Source organism: Castanea sativa, chromosome 3 (assembly GCF_040712315.1).
Source record: "Castanea sativa cultivar Marrone di Chiusa Pesio chromosome 3, ASM4071231v1".
NCBI classification, from domain to species: domain Eukaryota; kingdom Viridiplantae; phylum Streptophyta; class Magnoliopsida; order Fagales; family Fagaceae; genus Castanea; species Castanea sativa.
In genome coordinates, this window is record NC_134015.1 from 13,014,737 (window position 1) to 13,032,685 (window position 17,949).

The 17,949-nt window shown below is 31.1% G+C and overlaps 3 long non-coding RNA genes across 3 annotated transcripts; all 3 read right to left on the minus strand.

The window, feature by feature from the left end:
* Positions 1-4,923: 4,923 nt before the first annotated feature.
* Positions 4,924-7,810, minus strand: LOC142629745 (uncharacterized). Its single transcript, XR_012843109.1, has 2 exons — positions 7,557-7,810; positions 4,924-5,235 (listed from the first exon to the last, which is right to left on the minus strand). It is a non-coding gene; the product is annotated as an uncharacterized LOC142629745 (long non-coding RNA).
* A 2,514-nt stretch (positions 7,811-10,324) lies between these two features.
* LOC142626812 (uncharacterized) lies at positions 10,325-11,897 on the minus strand. Its single transcript, XR_012842670.1, has 2 exons — positions 11,526-11,897; positions 10,325-10,765 (listed from the first exon to the last, which is right to left on the minus strand). It is a non-coding gene; the product is annotated as an uncharacterized LOC142626812 (long non-coding RNA).
* A 4,611-nt stretch (positions 11,898-16,508) lies between these two features.
* On the minus strand, positions 16,509-17,949 carry LOC142628327 (uncharacterized). The gene is made up of 2 exons (XR_012843017.1): positions 17,580-17,949; positions 16,509-16,885 (listed from the first exon to the last, which is right to left on the minus strand). It is a non-coding gene; the product is annotated as an uncharacterized LOC142628327 (long non-coding RNA).

The following is a 17,949-nucleotide window of genomic DNA, read 5'->3' on the forward strand; positions in this document are numbered from 1 at the left end:
TTTTAGTGTAATTAAGTAGATTCAAAATTAAATCTCTTATTTTATAATAGAATATTTTACCAGTTAAACTAATTGGAACCTACTAAAAAAATCCTAAGCTAAAGATATAAATAGCCAAATACGAAATCCTATTTAATTTGAAAGAAAAATCTTTTTATATAAGGATTTATCATTTGGACATCTCAATTAACTCCTCCATAATTTTTCATAATAAAAAAGTCCTCGTGAGGGAAGTGTGAGGTCATATATATATATATATAGACACACACACACACACACTTGCCTAGAAAGGTCTTCCAATTGTCCACATTACTCAGAATCCCTATCAAAATACGCAATTTTACAAAATAACTGACTAGCAATCTTCCTTAGACAACACCACCAGATTGATCTTAATCTCACTTTCCATTATCTCTACAACTCTACCTTGATGTGTGGTGACCAAAGTTCTACTACTTAGGGCACCATTCTAGACCATAAATTAAAGTCTACATACCACACATCATCGAAGACAATAAAAACTTTGCAGATTTGCTGAATCAATTCACAGTTTTTTGCCATTAGACTTGGAAATTCAATAATGTTGGGCAATCACCATCAAAAACTTCATTGATTGCGTTGGTAACCCTACACCAATCAAAAGGTTTGGAAACCCAAATTCCTGTTCCAAAATGGGCATGCACACTAGGATAACTGTAGGCAACTTGGGCTAGAGCTGTTTTGCCAATACCACCCATGCCCACTTTGAAGATGACATGGGGGTTTCTTTACGGCACATCACTACTATTATCCTCGCCCAAAAGGCTGCTCACTAGATCATCCCTATCCTTATCACGTTCAAGAATTCCGACTCTTCAACTAAAAATATAGTTATTGGTTGCTCCTCAAAGGTAGGACTTCCATTCAACTGAATCCTATACATCTCTCTCTCTCTCTCTCTCTCTCTCTCTCTCTCTCTCTCTAGTAATTTTATCTAATTTTCAATTCATTTCTTTTATCTTGCTAGCAATGTCGTGATGCAGAACAAGTTTATCAACTCAACGTAAACAACATGAAGTAACAAACTAACAACGTTAATTAATTGAACCTATATATACTAAAAGAAAAAAAAATATTTAGTACAATGAAAAAAATTGTTACAATAACATCAAAGTCATTGTAATAGTTGATGCGAGATATTGCAATAAAATTTGAAGTAATAGGTTTATGCAACAAAAAAAATCATTGCAATAAAATTTAGATATTTTAATGATAACGTTGATACAATGATATATTTGTTGTTTAACGGACAATCTACTAGTTCGAATATCTTGTAGCAATAGGTTATTACTTTACGAATTTTATTTACAATAGATTGCAAATAATTTACCAAAATAATTTGGGTCAAGTTATTGCAATAATATTTTTGTTATAATAGATAATTGTTTTATATTTATTATTGCAATAGATTGTAAAATAATTGATATTGGATTATTGCAATAATATTTTTGTTGCAGTTTCATATTTGTCATTGCAATGACAAATCCGAAACTACAATAGATTGTAAAATAATTAATATTTTATTATTGTAATGACATCTTTATCACAATAACCTATTACTTTGATATTTTAATTGTAATAGATTGTAAAAATAATTGGTATCAAACTATTGCAACAATTTCTTCGATTTAAGTTATTTCAACAAATTTTTCTATTGTAATTTTATATTAAAGAGAAAGATTTTTCAATTTGGTCAAGGAAATCAACCAAGGAGACAATGTAAGGCCCTATTACTCTTCAATGCGTAAACCTTCCAAGTCTGGAGGCTACTCTAAGGCATTCAAAACTAATACATCACTCCTCATTCTTTCATCGCCTGACTCTAAGGCATCCCCAAATAATTCATTCCTCTATCTTCTCTATCCTTCCCTTTCTCAAAAAAGAGAGACAAATCATGGAGGTGTGTCTTTTTCTCGAGTTGTGCATTCTTGGCTTCACTTACATTAAGCTGTTCAAAATTTTCAATTCTCCAAGGTTACATCCTCCAGTGTCCTTATCATTTATGCTGAAAATTTCTAATGTTCTAAGAGATACCAATCTTCCAAATCCCCTTGGAAAAATTAAACAACCTCCAAAGAGAATAAGATATCTTAAGTTAATTAGTTTGGCCATCCCCTACAGTAATTCTATGTGCTCAAAAATATTAAGCCAAGTAATCTTCAAAAATTATAATTTGCACATATTAGAGATGGTTTCAGGCAATTTACCATAGTAGTCAACTAGATTGAGATACCTTAAATGTATTAAATTATCCATTGTATCCAAAAGTTCTACTGAATGCTTCAAAGTTAATGCTCGTAATCGTCTAAAATTTTGAAATAAATCAGTGCTATAACCCATTTAAAAGAAAGTGCATAGATTTTTAGCACTTTCAATGGACACATTAAATGGAGCTTATATTTGACTATCTAAAAACAAATGCCAAGCATTTGTATAATCCGATTCCATCCAATTGTCACTATCTTTCGCGATGCATTCGTTTTTTGTGATTGATTGTGCATAGTCATGCACAATATCATGCATTTTTAATCATAATAAATTAGTACTAGCTTTCACGAATTTTATTGCAATAGATTGCAAATAATTTACCAAAATAATTTGGGTCAAGTTATTGCAACGATATCTTTGTTGTAATAAATAATTGTTTTATGGTTGTTATTGCAATAGATTGTAAAATAATTGATATCAGATTATTGTAATAATATTTTCGTTGCAATTTCATATTTGTCATTGTAATAGATTGTAAAATAATTGATATTTAGTTATTGCAATAATATCTTCATTGAAATAATCTATCACTTTGAAATTTTCGTTGTAATATATTGCAAAAATAATTGGTATCAAGTTATTGCAATGATTTTTCAATTTAAGTTATTCAGCAAATTTTTGGTACCACCATTATACTACTTTCATTCTTTGTCCTGTATGGTGGGAACCGATAGAAAGACATTTAAAGTTTGAAAAAAACCATTACAATAAGTTGGGTGATACAACAATTTGCCCAATTTTTGTCACATGAGCCAATTGTGATAAAAGTTGTAAAAAAAAATATTTGGGTAGTAAACTTCTTGAAACCCTTGTTACACTCTTGTTAGTGAGAAAAGCATAAGTTAACACCACAATAATTTCTACAACTTTTGCTACAACTTGCCTACATGATGACTTATGAATGATGGAATTATGAAAATTTTTGTGGTACTAGACTTACTCGTGAGGAAGAAAAATTTGGATGTTATTAATTTTCTCCAATTATTTACTCTAAAAACCTAGGAGAATCAAGAAAAAACAAGGCAACTCATGATGTGTGTCAGCCTAACAGGTTGGCATTAAAGGGAGGAATTATTTCATAAGGACCCACTAAGTGCCCTTTAGCACATTATTTTCATCTTTGTCTTGGTTTTTATCTCCACTTGCTGCTTATCGATCCCTTATCCACATTCACCCAATGACTATTTAAAATTTTTCTCTCTCTGAAATAAACATAATTAAAATATGTGATTCAAACCAATTTAGTAATTCATTGTAAAAAAAAAAAAAAGGAGATGAATCTCCTAGATTTAAATATTTATAAGATTGAAAACATTTTAAAAAAAATACTCATAAATAAGGATAAACATATGTATAAAGTTTACACGTTTTTTCATTAATATTAAACATTTAGAATTTATAAGTGGATAAAGCAATTTAAAAATTAATAGGAGAGTTCTCCTATTTTTTAGGCAATGTTTCAGTGGGAGTTAAAGTTGTATTTTTATTGGATTGTCCTTTAGTTTTGTCTTTACAACATAGGGGTGTAGGAGTATTTTTTAACAAAAAAAATAAGGATCCCAAACATGGGAAGCACCTTAAATAGTAGTATATATATAATCTTACCCAAAAGTAAATAAAAAATAATTAAAAGTTATAACATTAATAACTTTCTTATGTGTATGCCTATGAAGGTATCCACATTTTTTTAATACATACTATAGAATTTCAATTTATAGCGTCTACTCCATAACCATTCTCTTGTTCATTAAATCCAAAAATCAATTGATTTTTGGTATAAGTGGGATTTAAAAGTCAAATCACAAGTCTATTATTCAAAGGACCTGCACCCCAAATTTTTTTATTAAAAATAAACTACAATTATAATAGACCATAAAATAATTTAAAATAAATAATATATGAAACTCATTTTAGAAATTTCTTAAAATTTTTGATGATTGAGTTTTAATTACAACACTACTTTATTTTTAAAAAATATTTCGTAATAGAATTTCACTTAAAAGTAGAATACATTAAATTATAATGTACTTACAACTCCTATTAAATAATAATAATAATAATGTACTTACAACTTGTCAAATGGGAAACTATGTTCTTTAACTCGTAATACATTTTTGGTTAATTTTTTTTTCATCCCTAAATTTAGAAAAATTCATTTATCATCACTAAAAGTATTAATGAATTAATTTCAATAGTTTAGGGGGAAAAATTGTTTTACCATAATTGAAGCAGATACAAGTGGAGCTTTTATTTTTTAGCGTTTTCATTTGTTGTCTACATGCCCAACGCATGCATGCTAATCAGTACATTTTATCTTCTTCTCCTTTGGTATTCTTGTTACAAATTAAATTGTACAAACTTACACTCAAAATGCAGGGGAACTGGAAATATGGTCTTTTACTTTGTAGGTTTAAAACACTCAGACCCCAACAATTGTTAGTGCATTAACTATACACTTCCAGCATTCACTTGCATCCTTGCTGTCTGTCCTTTTCAGGTAGTTTATTATTTGAGTGTCTGTGTGTTCTGGAAATTTAATTTTGGTTTCCTTTCTTCCAATTCGTATGAATTAAAGGTTTTTAAGTTGATGATTTTGTAGGAAAGAATCTGTGGGAATTAAAGACCAAGGCAGGGTAAGCCATTAGTATGTATTAGATGATGAAAACTCACTTACAATTTATACACAACCAATGTAAATTATGTTCCTTATTGTACTAAATAAATATACAAGACCCATAAAATAAATATACAAAATCAATATTAAAAACTTAAACTAGACAAAGAAACACATAATTATTTTTTGAAATTGAGTCTGCTTAGAAGGGAGGCCCACCAGGTGGGCCATGGGGCCCTCCCGGCCCAGGTGGCCCACCAAACACTGGTCCGCAGCAGCTCTCTATGATGCAGCAGCAACAGAGGAAATAAAAACTGCCAATCAAAATATCAAATAAATTAAAAAAGTACAAGACCATTTTTTTTCCTCAAAATTTATCACAATTTTACCATTTCTAAATTGGGCTACACATTGGGCCGTAAAGGGGTCTAATTTTTGTGAAATTTCTAATAATCCAATTTTGGCCTGATTGTGAGCTTAACTCCTTCTCCCTCAAATAGTAGGTCACACAATAAGAGTAACTTTCTCTTCCTTCACTTCAAGGTCTACCAAATTTTAAAGCTTTTCAGTTTTTCAATTTTCTATATACATTGAGGTTACAACATATTTTTTATGTGTAAAACTAGATGAGCATTTATACTTTTGCATTCTCCATCAATGTCAAAAATCTTGTTAACAATCAAAATTGTCAAGCATTCTTTGCAATTGTTTTTTTGTGTGACTAGGGTCATGTTGCTATAAAACACAAGTGCTCACTTTGAAGTTTTGAACCCATCCCAATAATCCCAAAACCCATCTAAGAAACATAACCAGCCCAAAATTGCACCTGCGTGGACTCCACCTTGTGATACATCTGTCTCTGCTATCTATCTATATTCTTTTCCTTTTTTTTTTCTTTTTTTTTTCCCAAACATATTTAAGCCTTTGGTATACGGAATGTATATAACTTACCAATATTAATGAAAACTCATTTTATTTCTTATATTTTTATTCAAAATAGAATTTTTCTATGAAAAATTTTATATTAATATTAATATTAACTTTTTCCCTCCAAACATATTTAAGCCTTTGGTATACGATTTGCAATGTATATAACTTACCAGTATTACTGAAAACTCATTTGATTTCTTATATTTTTATTCAAAATAGAAATTTTTTATGAAAAATAGGGAAAATTACACTTTATCACCATAAACTATGCACAAGGTTACACTTTGCACCCTAAACTATTTGAACGTACACTTTGCACTTTAAACTATCACACTTATCACACCTTGTACCCTAGTGTTACATGACAAACATCTTGCGTAGGTGGAATAAACTTAATAGACCGAAATACTCTTCTTCAAAAACAATTAAAACAAAATCCAATTTTTTTCACATCTCTCTCCTAGTCTCTCATGCGTGTAGCCTCTTCCCCAAATTCGGATTTTTATAAAACCTAAATCTCCAATTTGAAAATCTAGTTTCAAGATTATTTCATAATGGGCTTGAAGAAGGTAACGGGTAAAACTGGACCAATCTTGAGAAATCTTGTTGCCTATGAACAGTACAATAAAAGTGTAAAACCTTATTTCACATCTTATATAATGTTCTCCGATGGACTTATACACACCCGAAGACGTTCAAATTCTTTGTAAAAAGAGGATCTTTTATCATGTTCTGGGCAGTAACAATAAAGTCTCTGACCTTCTCAATAGTCTCACTAAGGATCTTGCTTATGATTGGCATGAGTGCTACCTTTCTCCACTGATACAGAAAATTTATTTGCGTAGCAATAAAACATACCTCAAGATCATGGCAGCGATAAGACATTAATATTTTTATTCCCCAATCAATAGTACATCATATCTTATCACGGCTTTATTACTGCATCTTAGTGTCATTCAAATTGGGGATTTAGGGTTTATAAAAATCTGAATTTATGGAAGAGGCTGCACGCATGAGAAACCAGGAGAGAGAAGTGAAAAAAATTGGGAAATGTTTTAATTGATTTTGAAGAAGGGTGTTTTGGTTTTTTAAGTTTGTTTTTTTTTTTTTTTGAGAATATATATATATATATATATATATATATATATATATATATATATATATATAGTAGCATTCCGTTAAACATAACAGCAAAAGTAACACTGGGGTGAAAAGTGTGATTAGTATGATAGTTTAAGGTGTAAAGTGTGCGTTCAAATAGTTCATGGTGCAAAGTGTAACATAGTGCATGGTTTAAAGTGTAACATAGTGTATGGTTTACTTTAGAGTGGTAAAGTGTAATTTACCTCGAAAAATATTAAATTAATATTAAGATTAACTTATAGCAATTATCAATAATTATTATCAATTCATATGTCGTTCAAATTATAATTTTAATAATGAATTAGTCAACATGATATCATCAAAAGCAACTTGACTATGTTTCAACTTCGATTTCAAGAGCTTCTCAAAAAGAAAAAAAAAAAAAGAAAAAAAAAAAATCGATTTCAAGACAAAATTTTAATACACAGAATTCTCTCATAGCTTCCCTTAGACATTAGACATATTAAAATCCAAAAAAAGAAATATAAAATTGTAATAAAAAGAATTAAAATATTATTGACCTTAAGCTATCTTAATATTAAGAGAGAGAGATATAACTCACCATGAAGATATAAGCCTGTATATACCACCACAGCAAAAATCACAGCAACCACATAGCCCCGGAGGACCAGGAGGTCCTCCCGGTGGCGGTCCCCAATCCGACATCTCTCTTTTTTTCTTTCAATTTAGCTACGGAAATTGAATTTAGTAGGAACAAGGTACAGGTTTAGGTGTTTATTTATAGACACTTTCTGAAGGAGAGGAAGAGAGCTTAAATGGATAAGTATTCTTGCATTTCTAGCACCCTATTGGACTAGCCAAGTAAAGAAGTCATGAATTCTTTAATTTGGATAAGGACATTTTGTATGCACCTAATCGTCTTTTAACCTAATATTCCAAAATTCAACATATATGCATGGTTTTACAATGACTTTGTAACTCATTGTGGGCACAAAACAGATATGCAGCACACAGAAATGGCATGATGTGACTGGAAATTGCAAGAGTTGAAAATTCAAGGTAGAAAGTTATGGGGAGAAGATCATTTTTACAATGGATTTGCTAAAGAGAGGCCACACCATCTGTTTTGGTTTAGATTCTTTATCTTCCCCAATCAAATCGAGGTCTAAGAATGACATTTTATCCCAATTTATTATTAGTTTGTAATTGAATGTAAAGATATTGTTGTTATCATAATCTTTTGGTAGGTAGGTCGGTTATTCAATGTTGTCTAATTATCTGACCACAATGGAATTTAATACTCGACTAGACGTTGATAATAGAATTTTGAGGAAATTGCAATATGGGGGAGGTAATTTAAAATTAAACCTTAAATTAAAAAGAAAAAAAAAGATTAAAACCCTAAAATTTAAATATTCTTTCAATTCACTCCTTCAAAGAGTTATTGTGAAAAATAATGAAAAGTCAAGTAAAACTTGACTTGAAACTTATTTGGGCACTAAAGGACCTGTCATGTGAAAAAAAAAATCACAAACAATCAAGGCTGGCCCTAGACATTTTGGGGCCTAAGACGAGAATTAAAATGGGGTCTTTTTATACTTATATATTAATTAAATTAATGTTTATTTAATATTTTTATATTATAATATATTTCATTTAAAATCTATTTTTCTTGCCTTTTGAGATGCAAATTGACTAATTAAATTTTTGTATTCAAGTGCTCTAACATCTCATTTTTAATCGATAATATAGTTAATCCACTTAATCTTTCTTGGGACATTATTGATCTTAAATATGATTTTATTAATTTTAATTTTGAAAAAATTCTTTCTGCAGAAGCTACTGTAACAAGTATTGTTAGTAAAATCTTATAAGCAATGCATGTATTTGGAAATGAATCTAATCTTTTTATATAATTTAGTATGTCAATTGGAGTATAATCTTTTATTTGTAAAATTTCTTTTAAAACCTTTAACTCTGAAAATAAATCTAAATCATCAATATCATAATAAACATCATGTTTGAGAAAAGATTCAAGTTCAAGATAGTATTTTTGTAAACTATCATCATCTAGTATTTATAAAGACTAAAATAAAAAATAACTTTCAAGTGTAAAGCAAATGAGAAATAAAATCTGATTTATACAAAAAGTATTGTTGTAGTTTCACCGAATAATAACAAATTTTTAGCAATTTTAACCTCCATAAATAAAGATTTATTCATTATATTACCAATAACTTATATATATATATATATATAAACACAATATTAAAATTTAAAAAAAAAAAAATTTAAGCACAGCGGTAACAACAAAAAGCCCAGCCCAGCCAAGAAGACCCACCCACAAAAAACATAAAACAAATCCTATATTCCTATTGCACCTATAACCAAAAAAAAAAAAAAAAATTGAAGCCCAAACGTGAAACGTCCAGGCGGTCCAGCCATAATTCAATATATACACTATCACTATACAGCCCAGCCCCAGTCTTAACTCTTAACAAATCTAAAGAAAGCCAAGCCTCAAAAGCAGAAAAGTTATACCTCAAACTCAAAAGTCAAAACTCTGCAGAATCAAAACGCAGCAGCCAAAAAACAGAGCAACAGTGGAAGCTTGAGCCAGGCAGCCAGATGCAATCGGATGATTTAAATGAGATCGGAGGAAGTTTGAGCCAGGCAGCCAGCAACAGTGGAGAGAACGAATGAGAGAGGCGGAGAGCAAGAGTAGAGAGAAAAAAGCAGCAAGAATGAGAAAGAAAAATGGTAAAAATTTTAAGGATTTGACTCATTTGAGTTGTTTTATTTGTTGTGATTTGTGATTGTTTTGTGGGTAATATCTTAGACCGAATTTGTAGTTTATTCAGTTGATTTTTAATTTGTCTAATAATGTTTGATTTGTCAAAATTTTTGTTTTTTGGTTAAAAAGATGTGCTAAATTGTTGTAATTCATTTTAAATTTTTTTTTTCCCTTACTCCTTTTAATTTTTTAAAATTTTGGGGCTCTCTTCCACTTGGGGCCTTAAGCAATTGCTTAACTCACCTAAGGAAAGGGCTGGCCCTGATTAGCTTTTCATATTGTTTGTGTATTTTTTGTAATCAGAAGAGAACAAAGCCACAAACACAGTTGCAGTTGCACTTTGAAGATAAAACTAAAATAAAACCAAACCCTCTCTCTCTCTCTCTCTCTCTCTCTCTCTATATATATATATATATATATATATGTATGTATGTATGTATGTATAATCTATATTTCTAATTCTTCATGGGGAAGCACTTGAAAAGTTGAATGGCAACAGGTGTGTAAAGTTAAACTGGAGAACCAAAAATTACATGTTATATATGAAAGTCTGATTACAAAATGGCATAATAGAATAAAGCAAAGCGATTGTTTCTGTTACCAACTGTATATTATCACTGTTTCATATTATAGGTCACATTCATTACCAACGTGGTTGGTTTGAATGTGTAATAATTGCCAAACAGCATCCACTGAGTTTAGACTCAAACTAAACTCAAAAGCCTAACTGGTATTGGCATTGTTATTCTCACATTCCCAAACAATCAGCAACAATACAAGGTGAGAATTGAAAGGCTAGCAACATAGCAATAGTAAAATCAAATCTAAACTCGTTTCTTATTAATAACAACATAGCAATATTGTTCATTCATGATATTACAAAACGCTTTGGAAATCAGCTTGATCAGAAGCGAGGGGGCCCAAAAGGACCATGTGGGCCTGGTGGGCCACCGGGCCCACCAAACAATGGTCCACAGCAATTCTCGAAGAGGCAACAGCAGCACAGCAAATAGAAACTGCCAACAAAATAGCCCAAATTAGAAACTTTCAAAATGTACCAAACAAAGCAGAATGATACTTTATAATACATATTATATCATAATCTACATTACTATTTTCTTTTTCTCAAACTAGGTTGTACATTGATATAAAATTAACCATAATTTTTTTGTATATTTGTAATAGAACAAAGTTTAACTACAAAATTGATTGTAGTTTTAAGGTACAACCTTATTTAATATCTTTTTATTGAAAGTGATTTTTTACAAACCTACCATTTGATTACATATTCTTTTTATATCCTCCATGCAAAATTTATAGAAAATTAAAGATCAATAGCTATGTCATCAATAAATTGTTTAAATTGCCAGTTTTTTTAGTTTAAAATTATGCATAAAATATAAACTTATAGATCATAAAACAAATAATATCTGATTGACACAAAATTTGACATGTGCATTAAGAACGTAAAAAACATGCAATTCAACGATTAGATTTTCAAAATATGTAGTAATGTTTATTTTATTGAGTAAAGTTGTATTTAAAATTTGTAGTTAAACTTTGTCATTTGTAATGGGTATGATTCAAAGTTTCTTAAAAATGAATTACAAGTTTGTTAATCCAGTCCAATATATTTGGAGCACCTTAGTCAAGCTCAATTTAATCCTAATTTTTTCTGTTCTATTTTCAACTAATTAACAGGATTATCCCCAAAAAGAAGTAACATTCTAATTTTCAAGAAAAAAAAAATAGAAAACAGTAAAAATAAAAACTCACCAGGAAGATACAAGCCTGCATATACCACCACAGAGAAATTCACAGCAACCAAATGGTCCTGGTGGACCGTGAGGCCCTGGTGGAGGTCCCCAACGAGGAGGCATTTCTCTCTATCAATCTCCTTTCTCTTAGTTCTAAGTTTGCAAAATGTGGCTGACTTCTTTCACTAAGTTTGAAATGTTGTTATATATGAAAATGAGCTAAACCTATAGTTCTCTATATATAGACTTTCAAGAGAGGGAAAGAACCTTCTTTTTTTTTTTTAAGTTAATTTTTTTTTCTTCTTTGAGAAAGAGAGCTTAATGGTTAAGGATACAAGTTTCTTGAAGATTCTAGCATAGTGGTGGACTAGTAAGTCAAAGAAAATTGTACATAGTTTAGTTGGTTTGAGGATACTTTGATGATTTCATCCACTTATCTTTTTCAACCTAACGTTCAATGCAAAACCTAACATTCAAAGTTTCAAAAACTAAGTTAGCCTTCTTGTTCTCTTCAAGATACTTCATTGCTTTCAATGAGTTGTTTCACTTTCTCTGCCCCATTCCAATGCAATTTGTAAACAAAATGACAAGCACATGTCGGCATGCGTATGAACTGAGACCATTGCCATGTCGGTGTCTATCATAATTCATAACTCTACTAATCAACATGTTTTGTGTGGAACCATCTTTATCAAGCAATCCATAAGTTGAAGAATGAAGGTTGTTCTGCTACTGTAGAGTTTAGTTTATATTTGATTTAGTTTGTAACCTGACCCAATATGGAAGCGTGACAATTTTAAATGAGAGAATTTTTAAGGCTTAGTTTACAAGTGTTTCGATTTGGACTTAAAAAATTTGGCCCGATATTAGCACATTTTAAATCTGTGGTTTGGGTGGTTTTTTTTTTGTTTTTTGTTTTGGTCATTGCTTTAGATTAGAGTTTTTATATATTAATATACTATAATTGCCACCTCTGTAATTTTTTTTGACATGGAACTAAAAACTCAACAATTTCTCAGACATTGGTAAATTGCCGAACCATGTAATTATCTTATGTTATGTGATTGTCTTTATTTATTTATTTTCTTTTATTTTTCGTCTCTTGTATATTTGGGAATTCGTTGAAATAACCAACAAAGGGCATGTATAAATTCTAAGGATGAGATGCGACAATTCGTATTTCAATGAAATAACTATTTTGTCACCCGCTTTTTATTTTGTCAAAAAGATAACAATAATGGTGGTACAAAAAGAAGGTGACCAAAAAAAAAAAACCAATTTCAACCTTTTGCTACATAGAAATAGGATTTTTACTATTTTGATGTCCCCTTTTCAATAACCAAAACATCTCCAATTCATAACTATAAGCCAAATAAAATGAATACATTAAAGATAGTCATTATAGTAAATTCTTTTAACTCAACTAACAATTAACAAACCCATCTTTTCACATCTGCCTACAAGGCTACAACATTCTCTTCCACTTTCACTTTCTTTTTCTTTCTTCCATCTTATTTCTGTCAATAATGACTGACGAAAAGTGATCATGTACAAAACCTAGAACGTCTTATGTTGATGTTGCAAAATATGGTTGAAACTTGAAAGGTTCATTGATGAAAAGCATATTGGCCAAGAAGAAATTGGCCATATATATATAGTTGCCATTGGACAATCCATGAGAATATGTAGTAAAGATTGGTCCGCTACCTTGCAAACAAGACATGCTAATTCTTCAAGAGAGAGTCTAATACATAGAACCTCCCTAGCTGACAAAATATTTCAAGCAATTTTTCAGATGAGAATATTCTTGCTCTCATATATGATTTTTCTTTAATCTCCATATGGATTTCCAATCCATAAATGTCATTAGTCCTGTGTCTAAGAACCCTGACTGCTGGTTGGCCAAATAAGCCAATGTCTTTGAGAAAGATCCATTACTACTAGGGGTCTAAACTCTGAAGGAATGAATCTTCTTTAAGAGAAGAAAGGAATATGTATGTTGAAAATATTGACTGTTGTGTTGGAATCAAGCAATTCATATATTTTGTTTCTATCCCAAGTTCTAGTAATATTTACAACTATTTTTAATATGGGTTCTATACTTCTATCCCAAGCTCCAGAAATATTTTCAACTATTTTTAACATGATATTAGAAATATGCTTTATGTATATCTAGGGTAATGTATCAAAGTTGAAGTTTAAGTGATAATCTAATGGTAATGTATCAACTATGATGTCTTATGTTTGGTTTGAACCACACCTCTACCTCCCCCACTATTCACCCATCCAATATATGTATATAGATTAAAATTGGGTTTGTTACTTAATTAGAGTACTAATGAATGACCAAACTTTGGGTACGTTTGGATAATCTCTTGCAAAATGATGTTTTGGATTTAAAATGAGCATTTATTAAAGAGTTATGAGAAGTTGTTATTGCGAAACAGAGTCTTGAGTTTTAAAAACGCCTAACTAAATGGACCTTTTGAGTCATATTTCAATTTTATCTGTCTATTGTTTCAATTTAATCCTCGAAAATATAAAAATGTAACAATTTCCCTTACCATACCTTATGGTCGCTGTGTGTAAGGCAATCCCTATTATGTCAAATGTTTTTTCATACACATATTAGTCCCATAAAGCTAAGGTTTAAGGACCACAAATGTTTTACTTGTCTTCATATATTCTGTTTTGTTGAGATTTGGATGTGACTTAATATGCCAAATTGCCAATCTAAACGTTATAAATACAATATGTGAAAAAGATGTTTGTAACATCAGTAATTGTCATTCGTATGATGACAAATAAGTTGTATAGAAGTAACATTGAGTCTCTTTTAAAATTTCAATGATTAAATTGAAATAATTATGTCTTTGAGAATGAAATTGAATATTGTCAAGTAATTTGACCTTTCTAATATTTAGATAAATAGACGATGAGGAAGTGAGAGAAAGGCAAAATTTTCATATGCGCCCGTCTTATGTGCCTTATATGAAACTAACATATGAATTTTATAAGTATTAGACCTATATGTCAATCTCACGTTAGAGAACTACATGTCAGTTTCACATAAAAATGATGAAATGAGCGCAAGAAATACCTTCTCGAGAGGAGAGAGAGGTACAATTAATTACACTTACTATGCAATAGTTACAAATAAATCCAGCCACTACAGTAAATGAAACAGCCATCCCCATCACAAGTTAAAGCATAAATTGGCCCATGAATTGCCTCGTCCTCGTTCAAACTAGCTTTTTAAGCGATCACAACATGGTACACGAAGAATAGTTTTTAACCTTTGATTGCTATCTAATCTCATGTAATCTATATTACAAGTATCCGGAGAAGTAGAATGAGATTTTAAATTACCTTTAAAATTTGAAAGCGCCCATTGACAATTTGACAATCGATGTCGGTTTCTCTGCTATTGGTGAAAACAGCCATTGGTATTTGTGACTGATTGAGTCGAATTTGGTGGCCCTTAAAACTTCTTATCTTGACTTAACCAGTGCTGATTCTTATTTTTTCTTGTGAATATCCTACAAGCCAACATGAAGCAAAACCCGATTCTTTTTGAACCTGTCACATATTGGGTAACGGAAAAATCTCTCATGCGCCTAGCGTATGAGATACCAACTCTTGGGTAATATATTTAATCTCTCATACATGGGTCAAGCCCATATAATTTTAATGGGAGAAATAGAAGGAGTGCGATCAAGAAGGTAAAAAATGAATTTATTTTGACTTATTCATGAACTTAAACTTGGCCTTCATAAAATAAGCTTGGAACACTTGTAGAATTTAAAGTTCTATGAGAAAGCTCATGTGTTTACCACAAACACAAAAATAAAACTAATTAAAGATACTGTATTTGACACGAAACCCGGATGATTTACCCCTTCTTCTTCTTCTTTTTATACAAGATAGAATTTATATTCTAACCTAATTTAAGTGTATGTACGTGTAAAATTCCCTCCTAAAAACTTGAACCCTAGCCCTTGCCCCTCACACCATCCAGAACACCAAGAGTGTGCAGTGTTCCGGATGGTTTACCTAAGCTAAAACGAATAGGTTGGCTAAATTTAATGCATTTTGACCATAACAGACAACCCACACATTAGCAAGTTTCTAAGGAGGACGTTTCCCTTCAGCATTCCCAGTTCGTGAGGTCTGCCTAAAATCATTGAAGCAGCTAAACCTTTTATCCAATCAAGATCAAAATTCAAGATTACTATGTTTTTAACAATTCAACAATCGAAAGCCTTAGTTCTTATGGAGAGTGGATAATAAGAGCTTTTCTTTTTTTTTAATAAAAATAATAAGAGTTTTCTTATCCATTATAAATCCCAAAGCAATAATGGAGGACCTCCAACCATCAGTTCTACTTCTACCTAATTCTCACCATCCATATTCATTACTCTGGTTTGAAGTAAATTCAACAGCTCAAAAGAATAGTGTTTGTGTGTGTGTGTGTGTGTGGTGGCATAAGTAAAGTCTTTTTCCCTCTAGTTCTCCTTCTACCTAATTCTCACCATCCATACTCACTTTGTTACGTAGCATCAAAGGCGATTATTTGTCCCATTTGTTCAATACTTAAATAAATATTCCCTCTGTTATCAATTTAACCAAAATAAAAAATCCCCTTGCCTCCATTCCGAGCTTTTGTCTTGGCATTTTATTTTTTTTGTTATGCAAATACTAAAGTGAGTTATGGGCTTGACTCCCCCTTATTTTGAACCCGAGTTGAAAGGTTCAATTTGTTGGATTTTCACAAAACAAGAAGAAAATTTTAGTAACAAATTTATTAAAAGCAGTACCAAGGCTACTAATTGAGTCCAAAGGCACCCTAATTAATTGGTTTAAATTTTGATTTGATTTTGATTAACACAAGAACTATCATGTTCTGCATAATCATCTCAAGACTTCCCAAAAAAAAAAAAAACAGTGTGAAGCAAATTGTTAAATGCCAATATTTGCAACAACCACATTTTGCACAAGAAACTCAAAAGGAATGAATGCATCGGATTGGATGGTTCATTCAGATCATCACATAAATCCAATAGTTATAATTAAACTTAAATGCATACAAATAAATGTCCAATAGCCATTGATAAAGAGAGACATTAAACTGGCACACTAAAAACCAGTATGTCTTTCAATTTTAGTAACTTGTTGCTGAGTCCTTTTTACTCCAAAGTGGTTATTATTTTCACATAACAGAAAGATGTAAATCTCTAGATAGTAGTTGCACATGGTGTGTATTGGTAGGAAGAAGCTGATTATGGAGGAGGTGGGCCTGGTGGGCCAGGGGGTCCAGGAGGCCCACCTGGGCCACCAAAGCAATCTTGAAACAACCAGCAACAGCATATGAAGTTCAGGCTGCAGCCAAAAATATCAAATAAAACGAAGTCATTAAAACCAGGATTGGTACAATAATAATTATATCAATAAAAAAAAAATAATTTTTTAACTTCAATGTTCCCTTACAAACTCCATCTTAAATAAATAAAACCCTTTAAATATTTTGCCACTAAGTTTTTTGTCATTATACTCTAATGTTCTATATATTAGCATATTACGAGTTTGTTATTGAGCCAAGAGTTTTGTAACTTAATACATCTCATAATGTATGAGTTCAAACCCTTCATCCCAAACTATCAAATTATCAAGAAATGATTATGTTATAAAGAAAAAAAGGAAAATAATGTGGGATACTCGTTCTTGTAAGCTAGATTACTACTAATTCAAAGCAAAAGTTTTGAAAACCAGAAATATTAAGCTTCAGTGAATTACAAGGAAATGAAAAAACAACACCTGTTTCTCATGTTCTACATTTAATATGCCACCTCACAGCTCACCATTCCTTTGAGAATAATAATGCCAACAAACCATTGGTTCTTAATTGATTAATGAAATTATATAACTTCAATAGCAAGGAAGCTTGAGTCCAATAAAGAGAAATTCAAAAAGGTGGAATGCTCAAAATTAAAACTACTTAATAAATAAAAATAAAAAATAAAAACTAATTTAGTAGTAACTTGAAACCAAAACTTAGATGTTAGAATGTACATACCAAGAACCAATCATGTCAAAAAAACCACAGAAGAAGGGCCCTCCTGGTCCTGGACCCCATCCTGGTGGTCCGGGCGGTCCTCCTGGCCCTCTTGGTCCTCCTGGTCCTCCTGGCCCTCCAGGTCCCATTACAAGCTAACTCTTAATGATAATACCACCACCACCACCACCACCACTGCCACAGTCTCCACCAGAAGAAGGTGCACTCTCAGAACCTTAGAATATGTCTAACACAACATACACAGCAATAGCAAAAGTTCCTAGTAGCTCCTTGGGAACTTATATAAGCCCAAAGGGGGTTTCTATGGGGTTTATAGAGGGAATTGCTTAGGCTAGAAGCATCCATATGACTACCCACTCAAATTTACATC